Source organism: Rhinopithecus roxellana, chromosome 8 (assembly GCF_007565055.1).
Source record: "Rhinopithecus roxellana isolate Shanxi Qingling chromosome 8, ASM756505v1, whole genome shotgun sequence".
In the NCBI taxonomy this organism is placed as follows: Eukaryota; Metazoa; Chordata; class Mammalia; order Primates; family Cercopithecidae; genus Rhinopithecus; species Rhinopithecus roxellana.
This window is the reverse complement of record NC_044556.1, coordinates 9,601,335-9,625,619: the sequence shown is the minus strand read 5'-3', so window position 1 is coordinate 9,625,619 and position 24,285 is coordinate 9,601,335. Positions and strand designations below refer to the sequence as shown.

At 47.5% G+C, this 24,285-nt stretch overlaps 1 pseudogene across 1 annotated transcript; it reads right to left on the bottom strand.

Moving 5' to 3' along the window:
* Nucleotides 1-8,670: 8,670 nt before the first annotated feature.
* Nucleotides 8,671-10,990, bottom strand: LOC104665364 (annotated as a pseudogene). Its single transcript, XR_004058598.1, has one exon. The product of XR_004058598.1 is annotated as an LON peptidase N-terminal domain and RING finger protein 1 pseudogene (transcript).
* Nucleotides 10,991-24,285: the final 13,295 nt, after the last annotated feature.

The window sequence follows — 24,285 nt, the reverse complement described above, 5'->3', positions numbered from 1 at the left end:
AGAGGGTAGCGTGTTTGAATTATGCTCCTTCCACCCTCAAATTCACATGTTGAAGTCTTAACCCCCAGAACTGCAGAATAAATAAAATTATTTATTTGTTTATTTTTTGTTCTAACATGATCTGTTTTTTGTTTTGTTTTGTTTTTGAGACAGGGTCTTGCTCTGTCACCCAGGCTGCAGAGCAGTGGTATGATCACAGTTCACTGTACCCTCAACCTCCCAGGCTCAAGTGATCCTCCCACCTCAGCCTCTGAGTAGCTGGCACTACTGGTGTGCACCACCAAGCCTGGCTAATTTTGTTTATTTTTATTTTTATTATTATTTTAAAATTTATCGTTATTATTATTATTATTTTTCGAGATGGAGTCTTGGTCTGTCACCAGGCTGGAGTGCAGTGGCACGATCTCGGCTCACTGCAACCTCTGCCTCCTGGGTTCAAGCAATTCTCCTGCCTCAGCCTCCCGAGTAGCTGGGATTACAGGTGCCCGCCACCAAACCTGGCTAATTTTTGTATTTTTAGTACAGATGGGGTTTCACGATGTTGATAGTATGGTCTCCAACTCTTGACCTCATGATCTGCCCACCTCAGCCTCCCAAAGTGTTGGGATTACAGGTGTGAGCCACTGTGCCTGGCAATTTTATTTGTTTTTTTGTAGAGACGAGGTCTTGCTATGTTGCCTAGGCTGGTCTCAAACTCCTGGGCTTGAGTGATCCTCCCAACTCTGTAAGAATTAAAGAAAGAGGAAAGAAACATGAAAGGTGGCTTAACAGTCAAGCCACCTTTCTCTCTTATTTTCAGAGAAAATAAACCTGAGAGGGGCTTCTGGCCGAGTTAGGTCAGAGGCACACTCTCTTACAGACTAGGAGTTTTTTTTTTTTTTTTTTTTTTTTGAGACGGAGTCTTGCTCTGCTGCCCAGGCTGGAGTGCAGTGGCCGGCTCTCAGCTCACTGCAAGCTCCGCCTCCCGGGTTCACGCCATTCTCCTGTCTCAGCCTCCCGAGTAGCTGGGACTACAGGCGCCCGCCTCGTCGCCCGGCTAGTTTTTTGTATTTTTTAGTAGAGACGGGGTTTCACCGTGTTAGCCAGGATGGTCTCGATCTCCTGACCTCATGATCCGCCCGTCTCGGCCTCCCAAAGTGCTGGGATTACAGGCTTGAGCCACCGCGCCCGGCCCAGACTAGGAGTTTTTAAAGATTTAGTCGGGGAGAATTTATCAGAAGCTTGGACTGCTTCTGTGTTTCTTTCTTTCTTTTTTTTTTTCTTAGTTGAAGTCTCGCTCTGTTGCCCAGGCTGGAGTGTGGTGGCACAATCTCGGATCACTGGAACCTCTACCTCCCCGGTTCAAGCAATTCTCCTGCCTCAGCCTACAGAGTAGCTGGGACTACAGGCGTGCGCCAACACTCCCAGCTAATTTTTGTGTTTTTAATAGAGATGGGGTTTCGCCATGTTGGCCAGGCTGGTCTCAAACTCCTGACCTAGACGACCTGCCCCGCCTTGGCCTCCCAAAGTGCTGGGATGATAGGTGTGAGCCACCATGCCCAGTCCTGTGTTTCTTTGTTGTGCTTATCTGGGAGGGAGAGTTGCATGTCTGTCCCCATGCATCTTCCTGCAGCTGCAGGCATTCCCCGCGGAGTCTGCCTTTAGCTTCCCTATGTTAGTGCATCTGAAGGGAAAGGAATGTGCTTATTAAGTAAGACCCCACTGTTTCACTGGGGCCCATTGATTGAGGGTGAAGTTTGGCAATTACCCAAGAGACTTCCCCCTCACCTCCTGCTGTGTCTGAGCTGCCTTATCTGTGTTTTACTGTCTGATCTTTCTGGCTGCTTGTAGTTAGAAAAGAAGTGATTTTCTTGAAATGCATGAGGCTAGAAAGGAAGCTGGAGGTCAGGTGCGGTGGCTCACGCCTGTAATCCCAGCACTTTGGGAGGCCGAGGCGGGTGAATCACCTGAGGTCAGGAGTTTGAGACCAGCCTGGCCAACATGGCAAAACCCTGTCTCTACTAAAAACACAAAAGTTAGCTGGGCACACTGGCATGCACCTGTAATCCCAGCTACTCAGGAGGCTGATGCAGGAGATTCGTTTGAATCCGGGAGGTGGAGGTTGCAGTGAGCCAAGATCACACCATTGCACTCCAGCCTGGGCGACAAGAGTGAAATTCCTGTCTCAAAAAAAAAAAAAAAAAAAAAAAAAAAAGAAAGAAAGGGAGCTGGAACTTGAAGTGGCAGGATTTGTCTGAGATGACAATGCTCCGACTCTGTCAGCCTTGGCCTCCCAAAGTGCTGGGATTATAGGGATGAGTCACTGTTCTTAATTCCCTTTTTTTTCTGTTTTTGAGATGGAGTCTTACTCTGTCACCCAGCCTGTAACGCAGTGGTGCGATCTCGGCTCACTGCAACCTCCATCTTCTGGGTTCAAGCGATTCTCCTGCCTCAGCCTCCTGAGTAGCTTGGATTATGGGCATGTGCTACCACACCTGGCTAATGTTTGCATTTTTAGTAGAGATAGGTTTCACCATGTTGGTCAGGCTGGTCTTAAACTCCTGACCTCAAGTGATCTGCCTGCCTCGGCATCCCAAAGTGCTGGAATTACAGGCGTGAGCTACTGTGCCTGGCCTGTTTTTAATTTCACCTAAGAAGTTTTTAAATTCACTCTCTAGTCACAAAGAATTATTAGTATTATTTAATTAATTTATTTCTTTATTTTTGAGATGGAGTCTCACGCTGTCGGCCAGGTTGGGGTGCAGTGGCGCGATCTCAGCTCACTGCAAGCTCCGCCTCCTGGGTTCACGCCATTCTCCTGCCTCAGCTTCCTGGGTAGCTGGGACTACAGGTGCCCGCCAGCACGACCAGCTAATTTTTTTTTGTATTTTTAGTAGAGATGGGGTTTCACCATGTTAGCCAGGATGGTCTCAATCTCCTGACCTCATGATCCGCCCGCCTCGGCCTCCCAAAGTGCTGGGATTACAGGTATGAGTCACCGCACCTGGCCCACAAACAATTATAAATAAAGCTTAACTCTTATGTAAAGACCTGACAATGTATACAATGGTCCTCTGTTGATTTGGAAGCAGGGACAGTTTTCTATTACAGTCTGTTGATTGTATTGTATAATTGTTAAGGGAAAAAAGGAAAATTATATTTCTGTTTTTTTTTTTGTTTGTTTGTTTTGAGACGGAGTCTCACTCTGTCACCCAGGTTGGAGTGCAGTGGTGCGATCTCAGTTCACTGCGACTTCCACCTCCCTGGTTCACAAACGATTCTCTTGCCTCAGCCTCTTGAGTGGCTGGGGTTACAGACACACACCACTGCACCCAGTAATTTTTGCATTTTTAGCAGAGACAGGGTTTGTTGGTCAGGCTGGTCTCCAACTTCTGGGCTCAAGTGATCCACCCACTTCAGCCTCCCAAAGTGCTGGGATTACAGGCATGAGCCACCAAGTCCGTCCTCCCCGGTATTTCTTATTGGAACAGTTTTTCTTGTTTGAGGTTTCTTTTCCACACCCTGAATCTACAATGACCCAACCACAAATTCGGGAACCTTGCTTCTGAGGCCCATTCTCTGACGAGTAAGTTTAGTCCCAAATGGGGAAAGTACCTAAGTTCCAGCCTTTTCAGCCTGACTTTGCATCTGTTTAGAGATAGGGTCTTACAGGGGTGATCACGTTAAAATGTGGTCATTAGGGTAATCCCTGATCCAATATGACTGATGTTCTTATAAAAGGGAGGCTTTGGCTAGATATGGTAGGGTGGCTCATGCCTGTAATTCCAGCACTTTGGGAGGCTGAGGCAGGTGGATTGCTTGAGCCCAGGGGCTTGAGACCAGTCATGGGCAACATAGCAAGACCCCGTCTCTACAAAAAATACAAAAAATTAGCTGGGTGTGGTGGTGCACACCTGTAGTCCCAGCTGCTAGGGAGGCTGAGGTGGGAGATCACTTGAACCTTGAGGTCAAGGCTGCAGTGAGCTATAATTACCACTTGCAATCCACCCTGTGTGACACAACAATATCCTGTCTCCAAAAAAAGTGGGGATGGGGGGGTGGAATTTGGACACAGACACACACAGGGAGAGCACCATGTACAGAAGAAAATAGCATCTATGGCCAGGCCCCAGTGGCTGACGCCTGTAATCCCAGCACTTTGGTGGATCACTTGAGACCAGGAGTTTGAGATCAGTCTGGCCCATATGGTGAAACCTCGTCTCTACCAAAAATACAAATGTTAACCGGGTGTGGAGGCATGCACCTGTCATCCTAGCTACTCCATCTCAAAAAAAACAAAAAACAAAAAACAAAAAACAAAAAAAAAAAAAAAAAAGAAGAAGAAAAATGTCATCTACAAGCCAAGGAGAGAGGCCTGGAACAGAACCTTCCCTTACAGCCCTCAGACGGAACCATATCTGCCAGTGCCTTGATTTTGGACTTCCAGCCTCCAGAACTGTTAGACAATAAATTTCTGCTGTTGAAGCCCCCAGTATGAGCTACTTTGTTATAACAGCCATATCAATTAAAAAAGAGAATTAAAGGAGTTGATATATTTTTTTTTTTTTGAGATGGAGTCTCGCTCTGTCACCCAAGCGGAGTACAATGGCACGATCTCAGCTCAGTGCAACCTCTGCCTCCCGGGCTCAAGTGATTCTCTTGCCTTAGCCTCCCGAGTAGCTGGGGCTACAGGAACATGCCACCATGTCCAGCTGATTTTTGTATTTTTAGCAGAGATGGGGTTTTGCCATGTTGGCCAGGCTGGTCTCAAACTCCTGACCTCAAGTGACCCACCCGCCTCGGTCTCCCAAAGTGCAGGGATTACAGGCGTGAGCCACTGCACCCAGCCAGGAGTTGATAATTTAATACACTTTCAATGCACAGTGTCTGGCTCCTGGTTAGCAATTATTAAGGACACTCAAATGGACAGAAACGATGTTACAGAAACACAATGGTACAATAGAGGGGTTGTGGCCAGGCACAGTGGCTCGTGCCTGTAATCCCAGCACTTTGGGAGGCTGAGGCAGGCAGATCACGAGGTCAGGAGTTTGAGACCAGCCTGGCCAACATGGTGAAACCCCGCCTCTACTAAAAATACAAAAATTAGCTGGGCGTAGTGGTGGGCACCTGTAATCCCAGCTACCTGGAGGCTGAGACAGGAGAATTGCTTGAACCCGGGAGGCAGAGGTTGTAGTGAGCTGAGACTTTGCCACTGCACTCCAGCCTGGGTGAAACAGCGAGACTCTGTCTCAAAACAAACAAACAAGCAAACAAACAAACGAACAAACAAAAAAGGTTTGATTCAAAACTGGCAAGCAATAATATAGAGAGAGTAAAAATACTATGAGAGATAGTGAAATAAGAGATAGTGAAAATACCATGAGAGATAGTGAAATAAGAGATAGTGAAAATACTATACGTTGAACAGGATGCGTTGAGAGATATGACTAAGACAACACAAAGGTACATTTCTCAAGCAGTGACACACAGGTTTACAGATGACATCATACAATGACAGATGTGGGTTTTAGAAAGAAGCAACAGCTCACAGAAGAGCCTTGCCATGACACAGCTGTGATGTTACAGACATATCCTCAAGCTGGGCATGGTGGTACATACCTGTGGCTCCAGCTACTTGGGAGGCCGAGGCGGGAGGATCTCTTGAGCCCAGGAGGTCGAGGCTGCAGTGAGCTGTGATCACACCATTGCACTCTAGCCTGGGCAACAGAGAGACACCCTATCTTTAAAAAAAGAACCCTCTTGCCAAGAAGGGCATTACAAAGTCATAATGTTATAAAAGCAATTATGCAAGGATGGGATATTGTAAACCAACCACAGCTTTATAATATCATAGCCATTACTCTAACATTGCCAAACAGAAAGGCAAATACTACATGATCTCACTTATATGTGGAATCTAAATAATCAAACACATAGAAGCAGAGAATAGAGTGGTGGTTGCCAGGGGCTCTGGGTGGGTAAAATGAAAGCTATTGGTCAAAGGATACAAACATTCAGTTAAGAAAGATGAGACCGGACGCGGTGGCTCACGCCTGTAATCCCAGCACTTTGGGAGGCTGAATGGATCACCCGAGATCGGGAGTTTGAGACCAGCCTGACCGACATGGAGAAACCCCATCTCTCCTAAAAATAGAAAATTAGCCAGGCGTGGTGCTGCATGCTTGTAATCCCACCTACTCGGGAGGCTGAGGCAGGAGAATCACTTGAACTCAGGAGGCGGAGGTTGCAGTGAGCGGAGATCACATCATTGCACGCCAGCCTGGGCACCAAGAGCAAAACTCCGTCAAAAAAAAAAAAAAAAAAAAAAAAAAAAAAAAAAAAAAAAGAAGGAAAGATGGCTCACGCTTCTAATCCCAGCACTTTGGGAGGCCGAGGTGGGTGGATCATTTGAAGTCAGGAGTTCAAGACCAGCTTGGCTAACATGGTGAGACCCCATCTCTACTAAAAATACAAAAATGAGCCAGCTGTGGTGGCGGGTGCCTGTAATCCCAGCTACTCAGGAGGCTGAGGTAGGAGAGTTGCTTGAACCTTGCAGGTGGAGGTTGCAGTGGGTCGAGATTATACCACTCCAGCCTGGGAGACAGAACGTGACTCTGTCTCAAAAAAAAAAAAAAAAAAAAGGGGGGGGGGTCTTTTTGGATTGATAAGGAACCCCCTCCTTCTTCTTCCTCTTTTTTTTTTTTTTTTTTTTTTTTTTTTAATTTTGAGACAGGGTCTCTCTCTGTCATTCAGGCTGTAGTGCAGTGGGGTGATCTCAGCTCACTGCAACCTCTACCTCCCGAGTTCAAGTGATTCTCTTACCTCAGCCTCTCTAGTAGCTGGGACTATAGGCGCTCACCACCAAGTCAGGCTAATTTTTGTAGTTTTTGGTAGAGATGGGGTTTCACCATGTTGGCCATGCTGGTCTGGAACTCCTGACCTCAAGTGATCCACTCACCTTGGCCTCCCATAGTGCTGGGATTACAGGTGTGAGCCACTGTGCCCGGCCAAGGACCCCCTTCTACCAGACAGAAGCCAAGATGCACAGACTGGGGGGCAGATTATCGGCTGGATTTGAGCCTTCACTCACATCTTTAGTCCAGGGACTAAATATATGTGTATATATATATATAAATATGATTGGGTGTGGTGGCTCATGCCTGCAATCCCAGCACTTTGGGAGGCCGAGGCAGGGGGATCACTTGAACGCAGGAGTTCAGGACTGGCCTGTGCTACATAGGGAGACCCTGTCTCTGCAAAAAATTAACTGGGTGCAATGGCGTGCACTTGTAGTCCCAGCTACTTGGGAGGCTGAGGCAGGAGGATCGCTTGAGGCCAGGAGTTCGAGGCTGCAGTGCGCCATGATTGCACTACTGCACTCCAGTCTGGGTGACAGAACCAGACTCTCTCTTTCTCTCTCTCTCTCTCTCTCTCTCATCAGGTATATATATCAGAGGCTAGGAAGAGGGGAGAGGGGGATGAGGAAAAAATAAGAATACAAATGTATTTATTTAGTTATTATTTATTTATTTTTTAAGGAATTTAGCTTTTATTCAAAATTCAATAAGCAAAAGCAAAAATTTTAAGACATTTTTACAAATTACTTACATAAAAGTTAATAAGGACAGTCACAAATTTGCAACAAATAATTACAAAAGTTTCTAGGGCAGCATGAATATAAGCCATGTCACAGCATGGTCATCTAACTGTGATAAGAATAAGGCATAACTAACATTTGCACCGAGACCAGAATTAAAAACAAAAACAAACTTTAAAAGCTTAGTTCTATATTAAACTTCTTCTCTTCTCCCAGATACTTAATGGGTTTATACTATGCATTTTTTTTTTTAAACACATCATGTCAAACTATAAATTACATAAATGGGCAGTTAATGTGAAAAGCCTCCTAAAATGTATAAACTAACTGGTACTGAATTGAGTTCTCCATTTACCTTTACGTACAATTAAATGTAAACCATATTTTCACAGTTTTGAGTGTTTTATGAATAGATGCACAGTACCATGTCAGGTTTACAATTGTTCCTGAAATCTGGCTCTAGGTTCTGCATCCAATGCCTGTCAGCCACTGTGATGCAAGTAGTTACATAAATAAGAAACTGTGTCATCATCAATGGTCAAGACAGTTCAGCAAGAGCAGTATTTCCAACAAAGAATGATCCTCAACACGATATTTTACATACTTGTGCAAATATAAGCATTAGGACAGATATATCTGAGGCAAATTCAATTTCCAAAAACGTGTATCGCTATTCTTGTAAACTTGGGCAACAAATGACCCTCAGCAAGTTCTGCTCTCTATGGCTTGTTTGTTTTAAAATTTTAAAGCCAGAGAAAATGCACACACACTACCCAACCCCTACAAGCACACACGCACGCACGCGCACACACTCTCTCACAGAGTCCTTATTTCATTTTAGAGTATGGTACATAGTGCAACTTCACAATGTAGAGGTTTAACACACATTCAGTGCGTGTTTTTCTGTGCAAGTTCTTAGTGGTCTAAATCCTAGTTGAAGGTATTCATTTGCAGAACCACATGATTCAGGAGGTTGAAGGAAAAAGAAAAGTTTCATTACATTTCTGAAAACAGCACTAGATATGCAAAGGCAGCGGACAATCTGGCCATCGACGCAGCCAGATTAGGGTAATTTTAAAGGGAGATCCAAGCAGTTACTTAGATTGGTCTCTAGAAAAATAGGTCAGTATATGCTGTATCTTTGTCAACCGTTCTTTCAAAGACTTCATTGACAAAACTGACAGCTGGTATCATGGATGTACAGGGAGAACTGCAAGAAGCCACCAATACCATGCGGGTCCATTGGGGTTGCCTGAAGGTTTTCCTCCCTCTCGGGCATTGATTCAAAGTGCTGAAGAATTTGGCTTCGAAATCTGTCTCTTAAATTCTGAAACCAGCTGCAGGCTTGAGAGTAAACCAAATCATGAAGCTCTCTGAGATTCTTAATCTCATCTTCATTCTCAACCTTAACATCTTCCAGATATTCAGTGTCGGCAGTGCAATATCCATCTTTCATTCCTCTTTTTAAAACCCTAAACCACTTTCCTCCAACTGTATCAACCACCGACCTTCCATCAGGTAAGAAATGCACGTTTCTAATTTGTAACATACAACCATAATCTGCAAAACTATTTTGTACATCACTGACACACATGCCAAACTGTTTGGTTCCAGTCTGTACACTTCTTCGAATCATCAGTCTATATCTTGGCTCAAATACATGGAGAGGGCAAGGCACAGTGGGGTAGGCCATAGTACAAACAAATGTTGGAACATTCTTTGTCAAGTGTGAGAGTTCAGCAGTTTCTTCATCATATTTTCTTTTCTCTCAGACAGTTCATCAGGCAGATACTTCACTATTAATTCTTTCAACAGCTGTGTGACACAGTACCTCCTATCTGCTAGATACTCTTTTAAGCTTTCTTTGCAAAGAGGACAATATGGTGCATGATCTAAACAACACTCAAGACAATTCTTACAGAATGAATGTCCGCAAGGGGTTGTTACTGGCTCAAAAAACAACCTCATGCAGACAGAACACTCGAAATCCGAGACATCGATGAATTCTTCTGGAATATCACCATAAGCTAAGGAAAACATATAGACTTCATTGGGAGTTTCTCCTTGTTTTTTAAGCTTATTTCTTCCATCTTCATTTACAATCACATCCTGTTCTAAAAGAGACAACTTTCTTTTCAGCAGAACACCTTTTTCTTGAACAGACAGAACAGGTTCTGAGGACACTCTTTTTAAACGGTCCTCTCTGGCAGGCGTTTCTGTTGAATGTATAGACTGTGCTGACTGAGCACGGTTTAAGCTTCCTTTGACGGGCTCTGAAGTGACCTCTGGTATTTCTTCACTCTGCTTTGGGCTAGGTTCACTGGGAGACTGAGACTCTTCCATCACTGAAGGAAAATCAAAAGGTCTGTTTTTAGTACATGGTAATGAACTCCAGGAAGATTCCTTCAGGCCTTCTTTTAAGTTTTCAGGTAATAATAAATCACATAAAATCTTTTGCACTTGCAGCTTTGCAGGTGCAAAATCTTCATCAAGGGCTAAGCACTGAAGAAAGAGTTGTCAGGCATCATCACCTAAAAAACGAGCATCATAGAGTACTTTTCCTTTCCTGAAGTAGACCTCAGGCCAATCTGGAAGTGGAAAAAACTGCATTTAAATCTTCTATGGCTGCTTTAAACTCTTGGAGACCAGCATATGATTCCGCTGTGTACATTTTTACAATCAAGTCCCTGGGCTCTGCTCGCAGCGCCTCGCAGGGGGCGGCCAGGGCCTCCCGGTAGCGCCCCTGGTGCAGCAGCTCCCGAGTCTGCCAGCCGCCCGGGCCCGCTCGCGCTGGCCCAGGAACCACTTCTCCGCCAGGTGGTTGAGGACGAAGCTGGGTCTGAAGTCTGAGGCGGCGACGGCGGCGGCCAGAAGCGGCGGCCGCGGGGCGGTCCCTTCAGCATCGGTGGCACTGGCGGTGGGGGGCGGCAGCCGGTCCCGGCAGAGGCGGCAGCGGGCGCGGAGTTCCCTCCGCAGGCAGCGGCGGCAGTAGCTGTGGCCACAGGGCACGGCACCGGCTCGCTCAGGAAGCCCAGGCAGCCCAGGCATCTGAGGAGCCCACAGGCGCCGCCGTCCGCGCCCGCAGCCGAGGCCGCGCTCCAGCTCAGCCCGTGACGGAGCCGGTAGTTGAATACCAGGCAGTCCACCAGGGCGCCCAGGCACTCGGGCCTGGCCGGGGCCCCGCGGCGCAGCGCCGCCGCGAACGTCTCCAGCGCGCCCTTCAGGTGGCCGCCCAGCGCCAGCAGCTCCCCCAGGCGGAGCAGCAGGTCCCAGCGCTCCGACTCCGCGGCCGCGCGCTCCAGCCGAAGGCCGCTGCCGCCGCCCACTTCCCAGAACCGGCCTCGGCCCTGCGGCGCCGGGGGCCATCTCCCGACTCCCTCCCGGGGAACTCCTCGCCACTGCGGGAGAGGACATGGCCCACGGAGGGCTGCGCTGCCGCCACCCGCCGCCACGGTCCCGGAGCCTCCCGGGCGCGCGGCTCCGCAAGCGGCCCCTACAAAGGTATTTATGATCACTGAACTGAATCCTTAATAATGTAAAAAAAAAAAAAAAAAAAAAAAGGTAAACCATATATACACATTTTACACATATGATTTAAAGTTATATTTATATATAATTTGCATACATGGTATATTGATATATCTAAAGCTGGAAAAATGTTAATCTCCTAAGCAGAAACTTGCCTTTGTGGTAACTACTTTGGCAGTTGAACTTGACTGTGCCCATGTAATTGTATTGATGGTCTTTATTCATTGCATAACCTGCAATGACACAGGGATGTTTACATCAATCAAGTATGCTTGATTATGGAGCAGGTGTCCTAGGAGCCCCCAGAGGCGGTAATCCATGCTACACTCATCATACTACCTTTCTAAATTCTAAATTTTTTTTTTTTTTTTGAGACAGAGTCTTGCTCTGTCACCCAGGCTGGAGTGCAATGGTGCAATCTCAGCTCGTTGCAACCTCCGCCTCCCGGGTTCAAAAGATTCTCCTGCTTCAGTCTCCCAAGTAACTGGGATTATAGGCATCCACCACCACGCCCGGCTAATTTTTTTTTTTTTTAAATCTTTGCTAGAGATGGGGTTTCGCCATGTTGGCCAGGCTGGTCTCGAACTCCTGACCTCAAGTGATCCACCCGCTTCGGTCTCCCAAAGTGCTGGGATTACAGGCGTGAGCCACCACGCCTGGCCTCTAAATTCTAGATCTCCAAATCTGGCTTCTAGGGTTTGGGATCAGGGAGTGCGGATTTGTCCAAGGGCATGGGGTGGGAACCAAGACCGCATGTTTACAAGAGGTCAGATGTCAGGAAGCAGAGGTATGCCCACACCACTGAGGTAGGTGCGCCCCTTTCAGGGGGGATTTCTGTTCAGGGGATCCCCATTCTGAGGTTTCCCAGCAGGGATACTTTTCAAGTCGACTTTCCTGACGGTCGCATCGTGTCGTGGTGCATCTCAGCTTTGTCTTGCTGCCCACAATCTCTGGCTTGGTCTGCACAGGAAACCCCCGGTGCCCAAGATCAGGATGGAGATGAGGGCCTTAGTCAGGATCCTTGCGGTATCTCAGTGGGGTGAGACGCTTCGGTGGGGAAAGCAGAGTGGAAAACCCAGCACCTTCCACCAGCAACTCTTGTGAATATGTGTGTGTTGGGGTTATGTGGCCAGGAAGGAGTGGAGATGGATAGTGTGGTCTGCAGAGGATGCATTTTGGAGCGGACAGAGCTGAGTTTGAGCCCTGGTTCTGCCAGTGCTGGCTAGGCTGTGCACCCCCGGGCAAGGGTCTTCACCTCTCTGTGCTGGTGTCTTCAATTATAAAACTGGAAAATAATTCTCATAGGCTCTTGGGAGATTTATTTATTTATTTGTTTATTTATTCAGAGAGAAATTCTCGCTGTTATCTCCCAGACTGGAGTGCAGTGGCACGATCTCAGGTCAGTACAACCTCTGCCTACCAGGTTCAAGTGATTCTCTTGCCTCAGCCTCCCGAATAGCTGGAATTACAGGCGCCCGCCACCATGGCCAGCTAATTTTTGTATTTTTAGTAGAGATGGGGTTTCGCCATGTTTGCCAGGCTGGTCTCGAACTCCTGACCTCAGGTGATCCGCCCACCTTGGCCTCCCAAAGTGCTGGGATTACAGGCATGAGCCACCACATCTGGTGCTCTTGGAAGTTTTAAATGAGCTAACAGTTTCAATTGTACAGTGGCTGACATCAGATTTCATATGTGAAATCTGTTATTATTATTATTATTATTTGAAACAGGGTCTTGTGCTGTGGCTCAGGCTGGAGTACAGTGGTGCAATCTTGGCTCACTGCAACCTCCGCCTCCTGGGTTCAAGCGATTCTTCTGCCTCACTCTTCCAGGTATCTGGGATTTTTGTATTTTTAGTACAGACGGGGTTTCACCGTGTTAGCTAGGATGGTCTAGATTGCCTGACCTCGTGATCCGCCCATCTCGGCCTTCCAAAGTGCTGGGATTACAGGCGTGAGCCACTGCACCTGGCCAATGCTTGACCTGTTTTTTTTTTTTTTTTTTAAATTTTGAGATGGAGTCTCACTCTGTTGCCCAGGCTGTAGCACAGTGGCGTGATCTTGGCTCACTGCAACCTCTGCCTCCCGGGTTGAAGCAATTCTCCTGCCTGAGCCTCCTGAGTAGCTGGGATTACAGGTGTGAGCCACTGTGCCTGGCCAAGAACCGCCTTCTTCTACCAGACAGAAGCCAAGGTGCACAGACTGGGGGCAGATTATCGGCTGGATTTGAGCCTTCACTCACATCTTTAGTCCAGGGACTAAATATATGTATATATATATAAATATGATTGGTTGTGGTGGCTCATGCCTGCAATCCCGGCACTTTGGGAGGCCGAGGCAGGAGGATCACTTGAGTGCAGGAGTTCAGGACTGGCCTGTGCTACATAGGGAGACCCTGTCTCTGCAAAAAATTAACTGGGTGCAATGGCGTGCACTTGTAGTCCCAGCTACTTGGGAGGCTGAGGCGGGAGGATCGCTTGAGGCCAGGAGCTCGAGGCTGCAGTGAGCCATGATTGCACTACTGCACTCCAGTCTGGGTGACAGAACCAGACTCTCTCTCTCTCTTTCTCTCTCTCTCTCTCTCATCAGATATATATATCAGAGGCTAGGAAGAGGGGAGAGGGGGATGAGGAAAAAATAAGAATACAAATGTATTTATTATCACTGAACTGTATCCTTAATAATGTAAAAAAAAGGTAAACCATATATACACATTTTACACATATAATTTAAAATTATATGTAATTTACATACATGGTGTATTCATATATCTAAAGCTGGAAAAATGTTAATCTCCCAAGCAGAAACTTGCCTTTGTCGTAACTACTTTGGCAGTTGAACTTGACTGTGCCCATGTAATTGTATTGATGGTCTTTATTCATTGCATAACCTGCAATGACACAGGGATGTTTACATCAATCAAGTATGCTTGATTATGGACGGGTGTCCTGGGAGCCCCCAGAGCGGGTAATCCATGCTACACACATCATACTACCTTTCTAAATTCTAATTTTTTTTTTTTTTTTGAGACAGAGTCTTGCTCTATTGCCCAGGCTGGAGTGCAATGGGGAGATCTCAGCTCATTGCAACCTCTGCCTCCCAGGTTCAAGAGATTCTCCTGCTTCAGTCTCCCAAGTAGCTGGGATTATAGGCATCCACCACCACGCCCAGCTAATTCTTTTTTTTAAAAAAAATCTTTAGAGACAGGGTTTCACCATATTGGCAAGGCTGGTCTCGAACTCCTGACCTCAAGTGATCCACCCATCTCGGCTTCCCAAAGTGCTGGGATTACAGGCGTGAGCCACCACGCCTGGCCTCTAAATTCTAGATATCCAAATTTGGCTTCTAGGGTTTGGGATCAGGGAGTGCGGATTTGTCCGAGGGCATAGGGTAGGAACAAAGACTGCATGTTTATAAGAGGTCAGATGTCAAGAAGCAGAGATATGCCCACACCACTGAGGTAGGTGTGCCCCTTTCAGGGGGGATTTCTGTTCAGGGGATCCCCATTCTGAGGTTTCCCAGCAGGGGATACTTTTCAAGTCGACTTTCCTGATGGTCACATCTTGTCGTGGTGCATCTCAGCTTTGTCTTGCTACCCACAATCTCTGGCTTGGTCTGCTCAGGAAATCTCTGGTGCCCGAGATGGGGATGGAGATGAGGGCCTTGGTTGGGCTCGTCATGGTATCTCAAGGGGGTGAGATGCCTGGGTGGGGAAAGCAGGGTGGAAAACCCTCTGAGAATTCTCGCTCTTATCTCCCAGGCTGGAGTGCAGTGGCGCAAATCTCAGGTCACTGCAACCTCTGCCTCCCGGGTTCAAGCGATTCTCTTGCCTCAGCCTCCCGAGTAGCTGGGATTACAGCCGCCTGCCACCACGGCTGGCTAATTTTTGTATTTTTTGGTAGAGATGGTGCTTCACCATGTTTGCCAGGCTGGTCTCGAACTCCTGACCTCAGGTGATCCACCTGCCTCGGCCTCCCAAAGTACTGGGATTACAGGTGTGAGTCACTGTGCCCGGTGCTCTTGGGAGTTTTAAATGAGCTAACAGTTTCAATTGTACAGTGGCTGACGTCGGATTTCATATGTGAAATCTGTTATTATTACTAACATCATCATTATTATTATTATTTGAAACAGGGTCTTGTGCTGTTGCTCAGGTTGGAGTGTGGTGGTGCGATCTTGGCTGACTGCAACCTCCACCTCCTGGGTTCAAGCGATTCTCCTGCCTCACTCTCCCAGGTAGCTGGGATTACAGGTGTGAGCTACCACACCTGGCTAATTTCTGTAATTTTAGCAGTGGCAAGGTTTCACCCTGTTGGCCAGGCTGATCTCGAACTCCTGACCTCAGGTGGCCTGCCTGTCTTGCCCAGGCTGTAGCACAGTGGCATGGTCTTGGCTCACTGCAACCTCCACCTCCCGGGTTGAAGGAATTCTCCTGCCTCAGCCTTCCGAGTAGCTGGGATTACAGGCGCCCGCCACCATGCCTGGCTAATTTTTGTATTTTTAGTAGAGATGGGATTTCACCATGTTCGCCAGGCTGGTCTTGAACTCCTGACCTCAAATGATCCACCCGCCGTGGCCTCCCAAAATACTGGGATGACAGGCGTGAGTCACTGAGCCCGCCTCAAACTGTATTTTTCCTCTGCTGTAACACCAAAACCACTACCACCACTACCACCGGAATCATCAATACAGAAGAAGTCTATTGTGACCAAATGTGTGGGGTTTTTTTTTCCCCCCACACACCCAGCAGCTGACACCAGCTGGGTGTCTTACAATTCAATTCCAGCATCATCTACCTGGAGATGGTGTCAGATTGCACAGACTGGGGGCTCAGTCCCCAAGAGTGACCCCCACTCCCCCAGACACCAGTTGCAAGTCTGGGCTTCCGGAAGGTTTTGTTTGTTTGTTTTTTTAGATGGAGTGTTGCTCTGTCACCCAGGCTGGAGAGCAGTGGCACAATCTCGGCTCACTGCAACCTCTGCCTCCCAGGTTCAAGCAATTCTCCTGCCTCAGCCTCCCACGTAGCTGGGACTACAGGCACCTGCCACCACGCCCGGCTAATTTTTGTATTTTTAGTAGAGATGAGGTTTCACCATGTTGGCCAGGATGGTCTCGATCTCTTGACCTTGTGATCTGCCCGCCTCGGCCTCCCAAAGTGCTGGGATTGCAGGCGTGAGCCACCACGCCTGGCCTGGAGCTTTTGACTGATTGGCTTCAAGTTGTGGTTCCCACGACCCCTTGTTTGAGTTTGATCAATTGGCTGGAGCGGCTTACAGAACTCAGGGAAATACTTACGTTCACTGGTTTATTATAAATGATGTTACTAGGGATATAGATGAAGAGATGTATAGGGTGAGGTATGGGGGAAGTGGGATGGATCTTTCATGCCCTCCCTGGACGTACCACCCTCTGAGATCCTCCCGTGTTCAGTTAACTGGAAGGTCTCTGAACCCAGTCTTTTGGGGTTTCCATGGAGACGTCATTACATAGGTATGATTGATTAAACCATTGGCCATTGGGATCAACTTGACCTTCAGCCCCTCTCTCCTTCCCCTGAAGATTGAGGGCTGGGACTGAAAGTCCCAACCCTCTAATCCTGCCTTGGTCCTTTCTGGTGACCAGCCCCACCTTGAACCTATCAGACAAAAGATACACAAAAGACAGCATTTTGGAGATCTCAAGGATTTTAGTAGTTCTGAGCCAGGAACCATGGACGAAAGCCTGTATATATAATAATGCCACAAACAGGGTAGACGGTGGAGGCATTTATGGACTTGGGGAACCTGATCACAGGTCACTTTGAGTTGTGTGGGATTTCTAGATGTCTTTGAGGGACTTTGACCTGGATGGCCAAGGGGGAGTGTTGAATCCATTCTGTAGCTATGCAAGCTGTTTGCCTGGAATGCACATTTGAGAGTTGTTGCTATATTTTCTATAATACAAGTTTTGGGGGCAGGATGAATCTCTTACACAGACAAAGGTGTAGAAGAGAGGAGGGTCTAAGCTCAACTGCCAAGAAACTCTGATATATAACAGAAAGTATATATATATATGAGATGGGGTTTCACCATGTGCCGAGAAACTTAGATATACAACAGAAAGCCTATATATGTATATGAGATTGGGTTTCACTGTATGTGTGTGTATATATACATATACATATATACGTGTGTGCATATATATATATATATATATGCAGTGTCTGTAAGTCAGGTGTTCAGCATATTTGGAGGTTTGGAGGAGTGACCAGACAGGAAAGAAAAAAATTAAGTTTCGAGAAATGTGTTTCAAGAAGGAAGTGGTGGTCAGTGGTGTCTGATTCAACTTCTGAGAGTCTGTTAGGATGAGAAGCTGAGGCAGGAAGGGAGGCAGGCACCATGTCCGGCCATGAAGTTGGCAAGAATCCTCTGAAACAGGCCAGGGAGATGAATGTAGAAGACAGGGCTTTGAGGCAAAAACGATGTCCACATCTACACAGTGTTTAGCTCCCATTTATGCCAAGACCAGCTTGGCTGGGGAGACCCTAACCCAGTGGTGCTAGAGGAATTAAAGACACACACAGAAATATAGAGTGTGGAGTGGGAAATCAGGGGTCTCATAGCCTTCAGAGCTGAGAGCCTCGAACAGAGATTTACCCACGTATTTATTAACAGCAAGCCAGTGATAACCACTGTTCCTATAGATTATAGATTAACTAAGAGTATTCCTTATGGGAAACAAAGGGATGAGCTGAAATAAAGGGATGGGTTTGGTTAGTTATCTGCAGCAGAAGCATGTCCTTAAGGTACAGATTGCTCATGCTATTGTTTGTGGTTTAAGAACGCCTTTAACACATGTATACCTGTACCCTAGAACTTAATTTAAAAAAAAAAAAAAAAAAAAGAATGCCTTTAAGTGGTTTTCTGTCCTTAAAGAACACCTAGTGGGCCAGGTGTTCCTTGCCGTCATTCTGGTAAACCCACAACCTTCCAGTGTGGGCGTCATGGCCATCGTGAACATGTCACAGAGCTGCAGAGATTTTGTTTAGGGCCAGTTTTGAGGCCAGTTTATGGGCAGATTTTGGGGGGCCTGTTCCCAACACATTTGTAAGTGAGAGCATGCAGTAGTTGACTCTCTGTTTATGAGTTGTTTCACTTAAAGATAACGGTCTCCAGCTTCACACCATGTTGCTGTAAAAGACAGGATTTCATTTTTTTTTTTTTCAGACAGAGTCTCATTTGGTTGCCCAGGCTGGAGTGCAGTGATGCAGTCACATAGCTCACCGCAGCCTCAAACTCCTGGGCTCAAGCGATTCTCCTGCCTCAGCCTCTGGTGTAGCTAGGGCTGCAGGAGCGAGCCACTGGGGCTGGCTAAATTTAAAATTAACTAATTACTTGATTTGTGAGATAGGGTGTTGCTGTGTTGCCCAGGCTGGAGTACAGAGGTGTGATCACGGCTCCCTGCAGCCTTGACCTGCTAGGCTCAAGGAATCCTCCTATCTCAGCCTTCTAGGTGGCTGGTACTACAGGGGTGCACCACCATGCCTAGCTAATATAGATATATTTTTTTTTTTGTAGAGACAGAGTCTTGCTATGTTGCCCAGGCTGGTTTAGAACTCCTGAGCTCAGGCGATCTGCCCGCCTTGCCCTCCCAAAGAGTTGGAATTACAGTTGTGAGACACTGCACCCAGGCTAAATTTATTTTTGTTTTATATTTCTATTTAATATTTGAGGTTGAATACGATGCATAGAAATACAAGTGAAGTAAATAATTTTAAAGAATAAAGGCGGGGCATGGTGGCTCATGCCTGTAATACAGCACTTTGGGAGGCCAAGGTGGGTGGATCACTTGAGGCCAGAAGTTCAAGACCAGCCTGGCCAACATGGTGAAATCTTATCTCTACCAAAAATATGAAAAATGAGCTGGGCATGGTGGCATGTGCTTGAAGTCCCAGCTACTCAGGAGGTTGAGGCATGAGAATCGCTTGAGCCCGGGAGGCAGAGATTGAAGTGAGCCAAGATTGCACCACTGCACTCCAGCCTGGGTGACAGAGCCAGACCCTGTCTCCAAAAAGAAAGAATAAAAATGTAAAAAATAATACTTAATATTATATACATTTATACATATATTATTTATATTTTATATTATATATATTTTATTTTATTTTTTACTTTTATTTTTCCAATATATACACTTTAAAAAAGTATACCACTGTCACTTGGGAAAAAGTAATTTATTTGCATTGCTAATTTTTTTCTACTGCAGTATTTTTCTACTGCAGTATTAGCACTTCATATAGGCACCACTCTTCCGTTTCCTACTTACATTCATTTGGGCTATTGTTACAAATACAGTATGCAATTGAAAAAACTAATGGGGGGCCCAGTGTGGTGGCTCAGGCCCATAATCCCAACACTTCTGGAGGCCGAGGTGGGCAATCTCCTGAGGTCAGGAGTTGGAGACCAGCCCGGCCAACATGGTGAAACTCTGTCTCTAAAAAATACAAAACTTATCTGGCATGGTGGTATGCGCCTGTAGTCCCAGCTACTCGGGAAGCTAAGGCACAAGAATTGCTTGAACCTGAGAGGCAGAGGCTGCAGTGAGCTGAGATTGCACCACTGCACTCCAGCCTGGGTGACAGAGCCAGAACCTGTCTCAACAAACAAACAAACAACCAAACAAACAAACAAACAAAATAAAAACAAAAACAAAAGAACCCAAAAAACAAACTAACGGGGAAATGAAGCTTTATTTATTTTTTTCCTCTTTACTGCTTCTCAATATCATGTAAGTGGAAATTTATATGGACATATTCTGTACATATCTTTTTTTTTTGAGATGGAGTCTTGCTCTGTCGCCCAGGCTGGAGTGCAGTGGCGCAATCTTGGCTCACTGCAACCTCCGCCTCCCGGGTTCATGCCACTCTCCTGCCTCAGCCTCCTGAGTAGCTGGGATTACAGGTGCCCGCCACCTCGCCCGGCTAAACTTTTTTTTAATTTTTAGTAGAGATGGGGTTTCAACGTGTTAGCCAGGATGGTCTCGATCTCCTGACCTTGTGATTCGCCCGCCTCGGCCTCTCAAAGTGCTGGAATTACAGGTGTGAGCCACCGCGCCCGCCTCTGTACATATCTTGAAGGGTAGAGATTACACCCATAAAGAAAATAACTGTGCAAGGCTGGGTGCAGTGGCTCATGCCTGTTATCTCAACACTTTGGGAGGCTGAGGTGGGTGGATCACCTGAGGTCAGGAGTTTGAGACCAGCCTGGGCACCATGGCAAAACCCTGTCTCTACAAAAAATATAAAAATTAGCCAGGCGTTGGTGGTACACACTTGTAATCCCAGCTACTCAGAGGCTGAGGTAGGAGAATTACTTGAATCCAGGAGGCGGAGGTTGCAGTGAACTAAGATTGTGCCACTGCACTCCAGCCTGGGCAACAGAGCGAGACTCTGTCTCAATTTTTTTTTTTCCACAAATACAATACAGAAAACAGAAACTACAGATGATGTGGCTGGGTACTGTGGCTCATGCCTATAATCCCTGCCCTTTGAGAGGCTGAGGTGGGAGGATTGCTTGAGCTCAGTTCAAGACCAACCTGGGCAACCTAGTGCCCCACCTCTGGGGCCCAGGTCTGCAAAATATTAAAAAGTTACCAGGCATGGTGGTGCACGCCTGTAGTCTCAGCTACTATGTAGGCTGAAGTGGGAGGATCACTGGAGCCTGGGAGGTCAAGGCTGAAATGAGCCATGATTGTGCCACTGCGCTTCAGCCTGGTCAACAGAGTGAGACCCTGTCTCAAAAAACAAAAACAAAAACAAAAACAAAAACAAAAAACAAACAAACAAAAAACCCAAAAAACCAAAGCATTTAATTTGACTGAAAAGCTCTGTAAATGGAGAAGCTGTACTCAGAATGTTCTTTAGTTACCTCTCTCTCAAATATCAAGGGTGCACTGAGTTCATGGCAGAAATCACGTGTGAATTAGTTCCAATGGCATACAAACAAATGGAAACGCTAAATGAAAAGCTGCCTTCCTCAAAGTGTAGTGAGACCTCACAACCGCTCCAACTGTAACCTCAGTCACCAAGACAGAGGACACACTGAACATTTACTTCTGCATTACAAATGTGGCTCTGGCACACCTGTTATCTATCCAAATCATTAACTTTCTTTGCCTTTCTAGAAAAAGGCCTATTATTGAACATTAACCATATTCTAAGTTTAAATGTAATTCATTTCTTAAAAACCACCGTCTTTGAACAGATAAAAATGACTTACACAGACCAGGTGCGGTGGCTCACGACTGTAATCCCAGTATTTTGGGAGGCCAAGGTGGGTGGATTGCCTGAGCTCAGAAGTTTGAGACCAGCCTGGGCAACACAGTGAAACCCCATCTCTACTAAAATACGAAAAGCCGGGCATGGCCGCGTGTGCCTGTAATCCCAGCTACTCGGGAGGCTGAGACAGGAGAATCGCTTGAATCTGGGAGGCGGAGGTTGCAGTGAGCCAAAATTGCGCCACTGCACTCCAGCCCAGGTGACAGAGCAAGACTCCCTCTCAAAAAAAAAAAAAAAAAAAAAAAAAAAGAAAAAGAAAAAAAAAGAAAAGAAAGAAAAAACAAAAGGCTTACATAATACTGTTACAGAACCTTTAGGATGTCACTTTCCTGGTCAGAAACATCTGTGGATCCGGGCACCTTTGCCGGAGTTCTTGTCTTGCATCCAGGAAAAATGAGGTACATAGGCAAGTAGAGGGTGAACAAGATGAAGAGGAGCTTTATTGAGTGTTAGAGCAGCTCCGAGAAGATTCACAGTGGGCAGCTCCTCTCGGTAGGCAGGTCGTCCCACTGAGTGTTCAGCTCTCAGCAGAGCGGAGACCCCAGACAGGGTAGTTCCTCTCTGGTCCTCCTGGTATCTGCAGGTCTCAGCAGAGAGGAGGCCTTGGAGGGGGTAGCTTCTCTTTGCCCAGCAGGTCATCCCATCCTTACTGCAGCTTTCAGTAGAGAGGGTAGCTCCTTTCTGCAGCTGGTCATCCCAATGTCTCTCTTTTTCTCTGCCCTGCTCTGGCTGAGCCTGGGGCTTTTATGGACTGCAGAGGGGATGCAGTGTGTGCCGACTGGTCCATCGACAGCTGTGGGTGGGCCTGGAAAAGGCATCAGAAGTTCCCACTCTGGTCCACAGGTCTGGCGGCCCTCAGCCTTAAGGCCCTCCCTGGCCTGAAGGTGGGGTCTTAGCGGGGACTTGCTCCCTTCTGCCAGGAACCAAACTGACTCCTGCTGCTGTTCGTGGCCCCAGGTTGGGCCCTGACTTTGCTCCAAGATCAGAGCGGGTGCTGAGAGCAGGGAGAAACCAGGCAGTGGGAGCAGGTGCTTTGGAGCCTGCAAGGGCAGGGGGGCCTCCCTGGCCTCCCAAGAGCAGAGGGAGGCTTGAATCTGTGGCCACAACTTGGGTGGCTGCAGAAGCCCAGGATGCAGCCTCAGGTGAGCCCCCTTGCAGACTGGGGCGGGGATTCCTGAACCTTGCTGGGCCTGGGCTGGCGTCCAGGGCAGGGCAGTATCACCAGGAACTGCCCCTGTTGCCCCAGCACTCAGGGGCAGCCTCGGGGGAGATGATCCTGGCCCCGGCCTGGCCATGGGGAGTGGCAGGCTTGACGGTCGCCCTGATGTTGGATGAACCCCAGGAACACGGCTGGGAGGCCCTGCACAGAGCCTCCTCCTGAGGCCCAGGATCCTTGAACCCTCTGTGGGGTGGGTGCAGTGGCTGCGCTGCTGGCTAGTCCCCAAAGAGGGCGCTGCTCCCTCTTCCTGCCCCTGCCCTGCAAAGCATGCCTCGGCTCCACATCGGGGCCCCTCTCTGCCGGACCCTGCTGCTCCAGTGCTGTGCTGAGGGCTGTGGGCTGCGGGCTGCATGGTGGGGGAGCTGTCAGCCTCCTCCCTGGGCCCTCCCTACAGCAGCTGGTGTGATGCCAGCAGCCAGACAGCCCACTACAGCCATCAATACCACACGAGTTTTCACAAGAAGCTGGTCAAACTTTCCCTTGTGGAAAAAATTAGTCTGTGGCCAGGCGTGGTGGGGCCCGGCCCTCCCAGGAGGTTATCATGACGTAATCTGCCAATTTGATAAATCTCTGCCTCATGGAGTCACAAACATTCTTCTCTAGGGGAGAAGTTCTCCATGATTCCATACACATAAATTTTTAAAAATTTGACTTGGGGCCAGGCGCAGTGGCTCACGCCTGTAATCCCAGCACCTTGGGAAGCCAAGGCGGATGGATCACCTGAGGTCAGGAGTTTGAGACCAGCCTGGCCAACATGGTGAAACCCCGGTCTCTACTAAGAATACAAAAATTAGCTGGGCGTGGTGGCGTGCGTCTGTAATTCCAGCTACCCAGGAGGCTGAGGCAGCAGAATCGCTGGAACCTGGGATGTGGAGGTTGCAGTGAGCCAAGATCACGCCACGGCACTCCAGCCTGGGTGACAGAGCAAGACCTCAGACTGGTGGAGCGTTGGGGGAGGAAGAGAATCAGGAAAAATAACAAATGGGTACTAGGCTTAGTACCTGGGTGTGGGAAGCAAGCCACCCAGGTGTCGAGGCAAGAGCTGGAGGGCACGAGCTGTTCCGGTATAATAAAATATATAAAATAAGAATAGTTATACTAGATATAGATCATAGATTTGATTATATATGACTATCATTAATCATTAGTCTGTAGCAATTACTCTTTATTCCAATATTATAATAATCCTCTCTCTATAATCACAACCTAAGAAAAACCAGACCATACAGAGATAGGAGCTGAGGGGACACAGTGAGAAGTGACCAGAAGACAAGAGTGTGAGCCTTCTGTTATGCCCAGGCAGGGCCACCAGAGGGCTCCTTGGTCTAGTGGTAATGCCAGCATCTGGGAAGACGCTGCCTGTTGTCAAGCAGACCGTGGTCTAGCAGTAGTGTCAGTGCCAAGGAAAAGCACCCGCTACTTAGCAGACCAGGAAAGGGAGTCCCCCTTTCCCCAGAGGAGTTCAGAGAAGACTCTACTCCTCCATCTCTTGTGGAGGGCCTGACATCAGTCAGGCCTGCCTGCAGTTATCCGGAGGCCTAACCATCTCCCTGTGATGCTGTGCTTCAGTGGTCACGCTCCTAGTCTGCCTTCACGTTCCATCCTGTACACCTGGCTCTGCCTTCTAGATAGCAGTAGCAAACTTAGT